We start from the raw sequence: 6388 nt of genomic DNA, 5'->3' as shown, positions 1-6388 counted from the left end.
CTCTGTATTAAATAATACATTGAGCAAAAAATAAACAATATTTGTCGGTATAAGAATCAGATGTTACAAAAAAGTTTAATTTTTTTTAGGAATTTAATCATAAAATACAAGTTTTAGTGAAGTTTTAGTGCATGATGTGGAATACTCTTAAAAGATGACTTGGACTAAATCCATATTATAAAGAAAGTTAAACTATATCCAAAATATTTAGTAAACACACGCCTGTTATACTTTTCTTACACGGTTTCAACAAGCAAATGAGACCTTCATTCCTTAAAATATCCAAGTAAACTCAAAGAAATGCATTGATATTTGAAACTTTGACTAATAAAAAGTCAAACTCCCTGCTTTTATGAATATGCAGTCATGTATTATATGAATATCCTGCAAGTGTAATGCAATTACGCGTTTATTGGTGGGCTTTGAAGTGATGTGTATGACAAAGTGTAGACTGTGAAGTACAATCATCCGTGCATAAAGTACACCCTGGAAAGTAATATGTTTTACAAGGTCAAACAAACCAAAAAATAAAAATAAATAAAAATAAAAATTGAAACTTTCTGCAATTCTTGATTTAACTATATATTATTGAATAATAAATACACATGTAAGTAACATCTACAAATTTTTTTCCATCTGTATAATGTTTCAAGATTTTTAAAAAAATGAACTTTTCAAAAAGAATGAATAAATGCCTATGTCAATTTCATATTCATCCTAAAAAAGATTAAAATTTAATCAAAAAATCTCTGTAAATTAACTTATTTGGACTGGGGAAGATCTTGTTCTGTAGGGTCCAAATCCACAGTTTCTTGAAAAAGAACTCTTATTTGTATACTTAAGGTCACAAGGATCGGAGACAAATTTGCTTGCCGTAATGCATGTGATTGCAGCTCACTAGGGTAGTCCCTCAAGCACCCGATGCGGGGCCCAACTCCCGTGCTCCATTTGCACGAGAGCTGTCTCCCCAGTTGAAAAGATTTTGTTCCTTTATGTGAGTCGATTCTTTGTAGAATCGATTTCTTAGGAACAGTTTCTACATCGTCTGACCCTGACATGTTGGGCGCTGGTGTGGCGTGAATCTTGTGGGACCCCGTCGAGTCGTTTGCTTCAACGACTTGATTCTTGGTGTTTAAGGTCATAAAAATGTCATCTTTGTTTGGTATTCTGAGAGTGCTTAGTTTTCTACTAGATGATCTTGATAATCTTGATTTCTTTGGTGATTCTTGGGGTAAATAAGTAATTTTGTTCATGATTATAGTCATTTTTGAGGTGTGATCGTCTACACGCGCGTCTTCTATTTCAAGGTGTTCCTTTTCACTTGTGTCTTCTTCTGAAGAATGAGATTTGTTTGCCAAATGATTCATTGTCATCTTCATCTGAATCCATCTGATAGCAATAAAAAAATTAAAAAATTAAATTAATCAACATTATATTCTAGGTTTTGGATCTCTTCAGAAGAATCAAAACGATTTAAGAATTTCAAGAACACCTAAAAACAGTCATTTTATTTATTTGTTTTATATATTTAATATATAAGGGTAGTTTTGTCATTTATCGTATGTAATTTTGAGATTACATATATGTAATCACAAGTTTACATGTGTCACATGTGTAATAAGTAACCAATTTACATACAATTATAAAACTATATATAATAAATGATATAACTACCTTCTAATAATATTAAATATATAAAATATGCAAATAAAATAATTGGTGGTTAAGAGTTCTTAAATTATTTGGAAGTTAAAAAATGGTCTTGATCCATATATTCTGTCATAATATCAAATAAAGAAGAGTGAAAAACCTTAAATTATTTGTTTTTTACCTTGACATAAGTAGTATCCACATCATTTTCTTGAAGAAACGAAACAAAATCTTGAAAATTTTCTTGTGTGGGACGATAATGACCACTGTGAGGCCAGATTGCCTATAAAACAATCACAAAATTTTAAAATTAGCATACCATTTCAAAGCTAAAAAAATCGATTATATGTTAATTAAGTTAAAATTAATTACCTTTAAGACACCATTTTCAGACACGAATCTCCCGGCTGCTAGCGTGGCACCACCAGCTAAAAAACTTGAATACTGAAATAAACCTTTCTTTTTCATTCCAACGTATAAAGTTCTTGATGTGCTTAAAACAAAAATCCACTTAGAACCCTTTGATGATCCAGTCGTATCGACATACTCCCCGGTTTGCTTATATAAAAGTTTTCCATCCTCTATCATAACCTCATATTCCTTCCTCTCCATCTATAAAAAATATAAAAACAAAAATATGGTAAGCATTTGTTCTTCGTGTTTAAAAAAATATATCAAAACTTTAGTGGATAAAAAGTGACATACGGGGCCGAGATATTTGATGCATTGTTGTTGAAGTTTTGATCTTGGACATTTTTCAACAAGATTCACTTCTTTCCCTTCTCCTATATCCAACCTGAGTTTTTATGGAAAATAATATTAAATTAAATACGGGAACTATGTTTATTAGTATTATAACTATAATTTATAATAATGCTATGAGTTAAGGTTATTACCAGTAAAAGAAGGGTTCTTTGCTTTGAGAATGCAACCAATTTCCATAATAAAAGTGAAGATTATGCCCGTAACGATGTCTTGGATCAATCTGTTTTAAATTAACAATTAGTAAGTATACCAGTCACATTCTAAAATTAAAAGAATTGAAGTAAAGATAGGTTAACTTACTGCCTCAAGCCAGTGTTGCAAGGCAAGTTTTTGAGCTTTACCATTCTTTGATAACCCTTTTCCAACCTGAAAAATAAAGAAAATAACATTTTTGTTATACCCTTATCAAATTTTGATATGAAGTTTATTAATTTACCTTTGCAGCCCTTGTTCTTGCTCTAGACCATCGTGAAATGGCGGTTTCTTGTTTATCAAGATCAAAAAATGATATAGAACTTCTTTTAAGCTCTGCAAAATCTAACAACTTCCACCTAACAAAATACAAACAAATCAGAAAGACTGCAACCTACATGATTTAAGTAATTAAATCAGAATAAAACAATTTAAACGCGTACCGGCTTTGTTCGATTAAAACCGCGCAATCTGCTAGCTTTCTTCTCGTTCGAAAGCTTTTATAAACTTTCTGCAACTTTATGGCTGCCTCATGTTTGGGACTCCCTGGTTGCTCAAGATCTTCCAACACATAATCAGATCTTGGGGATTCAGAGGGCATTTCGGTCTTTTCAACATGATTATCTGAAAAAAGTTTGAAGCTTGATCCTTCCATCTTCATTTCTTGAGATACCATTAACTGCATTGCTGATGATTTGTAATCTTGGATCTTAAAACTACAAGATAATCCCAACTGTTTAACTTCATGATCACTCTCTAAACTGATGGATTTTAGGGCTGAATCTAAATCGGCGTATACTGCAAACGGGCACGAAAACGACAACCCCATGCAAGTTCTCCAAAAGGCTTGATTTTCCTGTTAATAAATTGCATTAGTTTCTAATTTTAGTTAATCAAGATCTTGTTGATCATAACACATTTGATATTATTCAATTCAAACTAGCTAGAAGTGACACCTAACACAAACAAACAGCAAACAATATGAATTGTAATGAGCTGTGACAAAAGTTAAACTAAGTGATCAGATAAAGCAGTAAATGAGGCTAATTTACACAGCATGAACAAATTCAAGAAAACAAGATTTTTTGACTAAAAATCAAATCTTGACAGTGAAGTTTGTAAACTCAGTGCCCACTGACGCATTTGAACGAACACCTTGTAGGCATTAAATCAAATAATAATGCAGATATAGAATTAAGAGTAGAAGCAGGGTACCTTTGCAGATATGAAGATGAGTGTTAATATTTTGTGGAACTGAATGCAATGCCCAGTTTGAAGGCAACGAGGGACACCTTAAATAGAAGGCGTCAAGCAGTTTCCAAGGGGTGTGTGGTGTTTACTAACATAGTTTTTAAGGGGTTGAAAAAGAAAATAAATAATATAAATTTGTTTTTAGTGGGATTTTTTTTTTAAAGATTATTAAAAATAAACATTTTTTTAATTAGAATTTTTGGGGGTAGTAAGCTCGATATCAATCTCGATTGCGAACATTAAGACATGTCACATTTAATAATTTTGATAGTAACCTTAGTCTCTGAAACATTAGTGAAAAAGTGAGGTGTGTCGCAAGTCGAACACTTCAATTTTACTATTATCCTTACTTAGATCTATACTACAGTGGTAAAGGTAGCGATGAAGAAGCAAAAGGCCGTGAGAAAACCAAACAACGCTAACGAGAGAAGGTTATAAAGATAAAGCAGAAGGATATTAAGAAAAAATGAATATTCTGCTATACATCTACTAATTAAGTCGAAGCCATCATCTATTTCGTTTGGAGAGCTGAAGAGGGCAAGTCACCTAAACAAATAGGCATATTTCAAGTTTAGCCACCCCAAAGGCATCATGATTCACAATTAGAACTTCGCATACATAGATTCTTGATCAAATGGCTTGAAACCCTTTAAATTATGGTTTTACAATTTGAGAGACAAAAATATATTAAAAGTCTTGGCAATATATGATCTTGTCAGCTTAAGCTATAAGCTAAAACAAGTCCGCCTATTAAGCACTTTGTAAGCTATTAACAAAAATACCTGACCTTTAAATATTCAATAAGCCTATAAACAAGTAAAAGTATTTTTTACTTGACATTTATCTTTGAAAAAAATATCTAAAACGAAAAAAAAAACAAAAATTTTAATAAATAAAGAAAACAAAAAAAATTATTTTTAATCCCGGTTTCATTAAAAAAACATAATTATATACATGTATATTTTTATTTAATCTCTATTTATATAATATACATATATGTACATTATCATTTATCTTAATTGTATTTATATGTATAAAGAATAATATGTATAAAATAAAAAAATAAGTATTATGCATATATGTATAATTTTGCTAAACCGATATTTTTTTAAAATTTTTATTTTTTATGAAATCGGGATGAAAGATAAAAATTTTTGGTTTTTTTACATTTTTTTATTTTATATTTTTATTTTTCCTTAAACAGTATTTTTTGTTCCAAAATGTTTCTCAAATTTCTCAATTTCAAAATGGTTTTTACATGAAATCCTCTCTCTCTCTCTCTCTCTCTCTATATATATATAGAGAGAGAGAGAGAGGGAGAGGATTAAGAGAGAACTCCTTCTTAAAGAGCGAACTAGAGAACTAATAAAGAAATATTTTTAATTTAATTAAAAAAAAAAAATTTAATTTCTGTTTTTGCCATTATTCTTATATTTTGTTACCATTCACTCGAAAAATATAAAAAAAATAAAAAATAATAAAAAAACTCGTTGTAACAATAATAAACTCAACACGTATATAAACATGTTCATAGTGCCCACTTACACTAAACGATTAGGTTTATGGGAAATCGGTTATAGATCGCGAGAAATAACAGAGTGACCCGATTCAAAAATGAAACCATGAATGAAAGTAGTGCACTAATTAACGAATAACCAAACTTGATATTACCTTTGTAAACAACATTTGAACGAAATTGATATCTAAAATTATTTAGATACTGTCCAAACAGAAAATATATATAATAATATATGTATATAAAGAAGAAAGAACGGAACTCAGTACTTAGCTTGCGACGCTTGTCTTCTCGAAGATGGATTGCGGTATGAAAATTATTACGGGGGCGATGGTATGACTTATTAACTTGAAACTCATTGGCGTTGAAAAGGGAGAGGAAAAGAAGCGATTGTTGAGCTTCGTTTAATTTTGTGAAACTCAATTGTAAAAACTTTTTTTTTTAACTCAAGAAAGAAAGAATACTAATAATAATAATAATAATAATAATAATAATAATTTGCAAAGAACATTTAGCAAGTACTAAAGTTTGCGAATCTTTATAAGACATTTTAGTGTAAAAGATTTTCTGTCGGGTTGTGTCTTATGAAAACACTATGGAGGGTCGTCAAATGTTATAACTGTTACAGTGATAATTTTTTTTATTAACGGGACTCACGGATTTAACAAGTATGTAGAAGTTGGTTATTGAGTGAAAGATGATAGGATTAGTTTGTAACAAAAAGAAATAATAATAATCTTTTTTTTGGAATAATAATCATAATAACAATAATGATAATATTAATAATTTTTAAAAAGTTAATAATAATAATTATTATAGTAGTAACAATGATAGTAATAATAATGACTGTATGGGTAGTAATAATATTGGGGATAACCCATTTGGTTAAAATGAGATTTCTTTTAGAAAAAATATCTTGATTATACGAAATATATATATATATATATTTGTTAATTGACTATTTAAAATAATCGAGATTTGATTTTTTTTTTCACATAAACGTGGAAAATTATG

General features: G+C 29.6%; 1 pseudogene across 1 annotated transcript; it reads right to left on the bottom strand.

Moving 5' to 3' along the window:
- Positions 1–694: 694 nt before the first annotated feature.
- LOC143578664 (IQ domain-containing protein IQM2-like) lies at positions 695–3605 on the bottom strand (annotated as a pseudogene). The gene is made up of 9 exons (XR_013143314.1): positions 3051–3605; positions 2852–2966; positions 2716–2781; positions 2547–2635; positions 2356–2446; positions 2023–2262; positions 1832–1933; positions 849–1389; positions 695–787 (listed from the first exon to the last, which is right to left on the bottom strand). The product of XR_013143314.1 is annotated as an IQ domain-containing protein IQM2-like (transcript).
- Positions 3606–6388: the final 2783 nt, after the last annotated feature.

The sequence above is a fragment of the Bidens hawaiensis genome, unplaced genomic scaffold (genome assembly GCF_021521415.1).
Source record: "Bidens hawaiensis isolate Kalapana, Puna unplaced genomic scaffold, B.hawaiensis_p1.1 tig00029316_1, whole genome shotgun sequence".
NCBI lineage: Eukaryota > Viridiplantae > Streptophyta > Magnoliopsida > Asterales > Asteraceae > Bidens > Bidens hawaiensis.
This window is presented reverse-complemented; position numbering and strand designations above follow the sequence as displayed.